General features: G+C 25.7%; 1 protein-coding gene across 1 annotated transcript in view; it reads right to left on the reverse strand.

Moving 5' to 3' along the window:
* The window catches only part of LOC106680543 (RYamide receptor), a 272,976-nt gene extending 268,831 nt beyond the window's left edge, over positions 1–4,145 (reverse strand). Inside the window, exon 1 of the mRNA XM_067051510.1 lies at positions 4,089–4,145. The gene's annotated coding sequence lies outside the window, so the exon portion shown is untranslated. The remainder of the gene's footprint in view (positions 1–4,088) is intronic.
* Between the last annotated feature and the right edge of the window lie 1,554 nt (positions 4,146–5,699).

Genomic DNA, 5,699 nt, shown 5'->3' on the forward strand with positions numbered 1-5,699 from the left:
TAAATAATGAAAAAAATGTTTATAATAGATATTTCATTTTCTTTCTTCCACTTTTATAATTTTTTTGCATCAATATTTTTCAGTAAGACAAATAGAAGTATTAAAAAATACAAATTATAATTATCAGTTTATAAACTAGGCGGGGCCCTGTCGGCCTAACGCCAGATCAACTCCAATTTCAAAAATTATACTGCTGTTCATTTAATTGTAATACTCCTTAATAAAATTGTATAACAGTTGTTTACATACATTCTGTAGTTCATATTGTATTTTTTTAAAAATATAGTGTAAGCAGAGGAAAAAAAAAGTCTTTATCTCAGCGTTTTGTGTTGTATATTAACGTTTTTATTATTTCACCATATAATAATAAAATAAAATAAAATATGACACGGTGATAAGTAAAACCTTTTTTATATAATAGAGAGAAATGTTCAGTATACAATATGTTTGAAGAAATTAAGTATTTTGAAATAATTCGGAAATCTAAATAAATCATTTACTGATTTTCCGTCCCTATATCTAGTGAAAATAATTACTTTCCCTTAAATTTCCGTTGGAATAAATGGTTCGACTCCTCAAATCAAGACCACATTTCCGAAAACGATAAACTGCCTGTGACGGGGAACACTTTATGGTTGGGGCGAATTAATTGTTCGAAATTAGAGTCTTTTAATTGATGAAACGACAGTAAGGTCTGTTTGAAAAAGGCACTCATTAAGTGTTATTCCGACGGCCTGGAAATAATGAGATCTCCTTTGGCTGGAGTCGGAACCATTATGTTTGTAAAGCGATGGCCGTTACTTGTCTAAAATCCCGAAATAAAAAGTTCTCCATTTGGGGATTTTCCAGACCATTCTGAAACACCTGTAAGGTTTTTCTCTTAGTGTTCCATTCTTGTTTAAATATTAATGTGAAGTGGATAAATTTATATTTATAAAATAAATTAATTAAATAATTCAAATCAAACGAGATTTAGTTAGAAATGTAAAAGTATATATATTTAGGTTAAAAAAAAACTTAGTTATCCTTGAAGTCATATTATCGTTTGCTAACAAAGGTATTGCATTAAGCGTGTAAAAAGCAGATGAATTAAAAACATTCAACTAAGGACAAAACAGTTCTCATCGGTACCAATGCAAAAATCATTTTTAAAACAAGCGGTAAAATTTATAAATAAAGGTAAGAGACTATTTTAGTTCGTCTATTGGCATTAGCGGTATTTCTATTTACGGTGGTTCTAAGGTTCGCTAGGTATTGGCAAGTATGGTATATTGTTCACGAAATAATAAGTCATCCAAGGAAATGATTTCTGTATGTGATCTTGGCAACGGGATTGTATCATTGTACTATTGATGATTGTATAAATACAATTAATACTTCCACGACTGACTTTCTAAAATTAATGTTCAAGAAGTAAGAATGACAAGCTTTAAGTATTACTAAATAAAACTGGAACTAATGTTCGAGTTTACAAATAGCATCCGTCCGTTAAAATAAAACTAAGGAGATTAACACTCAATTAATTAATAAATAATTGCTACCAATAGTATTTTTTTATTATTAGTTTACTTTAATTTTTTTTATAAATATTATTATTATAATATTAAAGAAAAATTTTGTTTATTATAAAATTTATTTCTGAATAAACCAGAGGAAAATGTTTTCCGAAAAGAAATTGAAAAAAAATGTTGAAGCTTAATGCCACCCTTGATATATTATTTTAATTTAATTTCTATTCTTTTTCTTAAAAGATGTGAAGTTTAAATTCATTTAAATTACATTAGCGGACAAAAAGCCACTAACAACGGTCACAATTATAATGTTCAATGATAAACAAAATATATAGTATTTAAAATAATAATTTAAACGATGAGGAAAAATTAATTGTTAACTTATATACAATCATATTGAAATCTAAAACGGTGTAATTTTTATAAGTTTCCAGCTTTTAGTTTGATTAAGTGCCTTGTATTTACTTAGAAATTTTACTTTTATCTTTTTGTTAAAAAACACTCAGTTAAAATATAAAATGAGTAAATATGCAAAACTCTTTTACATAAATTGAAAGTAAAGTTAAATTTCTAAATTTGTTATAGCGTTGCATAATTCTTTGACTGATAATAAATAAAGAACTGCTGTTTGTGTATAGTTTCTAAATATTTATTAATCGAGCTTAAAATTATTATTTGTTTTTTTCTTTATATAGACACTTTTTTTATTCCCCCTTTATATTGAACAGCATGAAATGGTTTTTAGGCTAGAAATAAAAAATTATGAATATCTTTTATATCTCTGTAATAAACTTATTTTGTAATTTACCTTAAAATGTATACTACCTTAATCTTTTTAAGTGTTAATTATTAATTTGTAACTTTAGAATGGACATAATAAATTGGACGATTAAGACAAGAATGCCTTAATTTCGAAAACATCACCAACATTTTTAACCAATATTTAATACTTGCTTGCCATATTTTTGAAATATTTACAGTAGTAGTTATCAAGAACGACTGAAATTAATGATCACTGTTCTAGATCAATCTTTACTACAATAATTAGGAGAGAAAAATAAAAGCATATTTAGTATAAAGTGGCTTGTGAATCATGGGGAGTCAACACGATAATTTCGCAGTAATTTCTGAATAGTTAAGTGTTGAATAAAAAAATAATATTTACTAATTTCATGTAAATAACTAAGGAAAATCAATTTCGGAAATAAAATGTTATAATAAAATATGTGGTGAAAACTATTCCACTAGTTCGGGACACATAAAGGCTACAATTCTGAAAATTCCGCAGTCATTTCTGAATAGTTAATAATTAATAAATAAAGTAATATTCTACAAATTTCATGAAAATAACCAAAGAAACTTAATTTCGAAAATAAAATATGTGGTGAGAGCTATTCCACTAGTTCGGGTCACATTAAGGCCTCAATTTTGAAAATACTTTTTACCAAAGAATTTTTTTTATACCCTACATTAAAATGAATGAGTACATCATACATATATAATACATAAAATGTATTATATATGCTTTTACTGAGCCTTCTCAGTAGAAATTATATCCAAAGGATAATTGTTTGAAATATTTATAAGGTATGATTAAAATTATAATCATTGAGTGTTAAAGTTGAAAATTGAAATCATCTTTCATTAAATCATTTTTGATTGTTTGAAAGGAATATCTGTAGAGATATTTTGTGTTTCTTCTACAAATTTCGGATATTTTAAATATAGTAATCATGTATCCTTTATCTTTGTTCCACTACCATATTCATCTAAAATATTGTTAAAAATTAAATTTAAAAAATAGTTGAATGCTTAATTTAATGTTAAAATAAATGAAGAAATTCCTTTAAATAAATTTTATTTTTCCCTAATAGAATATTTTTTATTGATGTTTGGCACTTCTTTAATGTGTATTTAATATTATTTGCGATAATTAGTTAAACTCTTTTGAAATTTTATATTAATGTCACCCCTTACATTAAAAGCACAGCTAATAAAACTTTAATATTTACAATTGCTCCTTGTAAAGAACTTTGAAATAATATTAAAAAAATATGTTCTTTAAAGAAATTAAATATCGCTTCTTAACGATTTATCATTTAGCTTAAACGTTTCTCACTTTTTTTTTAATTAGCTTCGGAACACTATAGTGTTTAACAACATATTGTATTTTTTAATTTACCGTAGCGTTAAATAATTTTTTGAACGATAATGAAACAATAATCGTGATTTGAATAAAATTTCTTATTATTCATGAATTGATCTTAATGTTATTATTTCTTCATTATGGTCTTTATATTCAAACATTTTTTATACCCTTGTTATATCATTGCAAAAAAAATTTAGAACCCCTAGAAAAAAATTAAAAATTGTGTAACAGCATGTATATTTTAGTTTCTTCTGAAGGAAAGACTATTTAACTCATTTAGTTTTAGATTTTCTTAAAATTAAAGTATGGAATAAAAATTTATTTATTTATTTTTTTAATCTCATAATTTAATTTTTTTTCAACAGCCCAACTTGATATTGCAATGTTTTATGTGTTATCCAAAATGTTTTATATTGCTTTCTACTTACGCGATAAGTCTTAGACTGAAGAGGTACAGGACTGTGTTACTCAGTCGAGCGCCCGCGGGCCAGTGAGAAGTCGCAGTTGGCAGAGTGCATGCGCCATCTGAGCCCGCTACTTGTGTACTTACGTTTTGAAACGATTACCTTTTTCTTCTTGGATATGTTTTATTATTTAACTAATACTATCTAAGATAGTAGTAGTAGAGAATTTAATAGCCTAAAAAATCTTTTTCAAGATTTTATTTCATTTATACGTTTTATGGTCCCTTTAGTCCAAATAAAAATGTCTTTTAATCAAGATTGTTTCAAAGTTCTGAGAACCTCCTTTCTTCATAACCAATAAATTAATTGTGATAATAGTCCAATCCAATATATACTATAATAACATTACAATAAATCAAAACTTATTTTTAACAACTTTTTTAGTTTGGTTTATTTCAGTATATTAATGAATTGTGACTACTTTCTGATGGGCTAAAAAAAAAACTTTAATTTTTACTTTGTTAAAATCTCAAGTCGCGTCATAACTTTGATGCAATATGCCTGGAATTTTATTTAGTATGTTCGTAAAAGAAAAATCATATTAAATAAAATTAAAAAATAATATTCAATATAATGAGTTGTTTTTAGTTGACCGAAGATTCGATATAAGTAGAACTTGGTCGATAGTGCGGTCATTAATGATAATCAAATGAAACAAACTTATTTGTGCCAACCTTTCGTCATGAATTTCAGGCCTTGATCAGGACTAAAAAAACTAAAACGAGATAACTACCTCAATTCAGGGGAAATAAAAATTAAATAATAACTAACAAACATTGAAATATACATAAAAATAAATTAAGCAGATACTAGATACTAGATCGAAGATAAAATATAATATATAGATATAATATACTCATATGTATTACTATGCATCTTTTACCCTTTGTAGCATACATTTAGTTTCCTTTCTTGCCCATTTCATCAGGTATATTGTTTTCTTTATGATGTTAATTTAATTATTTTCCCTATTTATATATGTTTGATTATTACTTACATAGTTTATCATCTGAATTTCAATTACGCATAATTTATATTTTCTTACGCCTCACCCATTAAGTTTATTTCATTATTTTATTATTCATTTTTTACTTGGGCACTACCAGGTATTTAATTTTTATTCCTATTTTTATTTCATTCTTTGCCTGAGCTCTCTCAATTTTTAATAAGATTTTATAATAATTTGTTTCATATAATTCTTACCTCTACAATATTATATTTTATCTTCTATTAGTATCATCTACTATCTACTTAATTAATTGTTATGTATATTTTCAAGTTTGTTATTATTTTCTTTTTATCTGGATTAAGGTTTTTATCTCATTTTTGTTTTTCAGCCCTGATGAAAGCCTGAAATTTAGGCTGAAATATCGGTACAAATAAATAAGTCTTACTTATTTGTGTATAAATACTAACCGCACCCCCGACCATCTTCTCCTCATATCGAATATACGGTCAACTAGAAGCACCTCATTATATTGACTATTACTTTCTTTATTTTATTGAATATGGTTTTCTATTGATAACATACCAACTAAAAATAAAAACGGCGTGAAATCGGAAAATTCGAAAATG

Source organism: Halyomorpha halys, unplaced genomic scaffold (assembly GCF_000696795.3).
Source record: "Halyomorpha halys isolate HHAL.00 unplaced genomic scaffold, Hhal_1.1 Scaffold266.1, whole genome shotgun sequence".
NCBI classification, from domain to species: domain Eukaryota; kingdom Metazoa; phylum Arthropoda; class Insecta; order Hemiptera; family Pentatomidae; genus Halyomorpha; species Halyomorpha halys.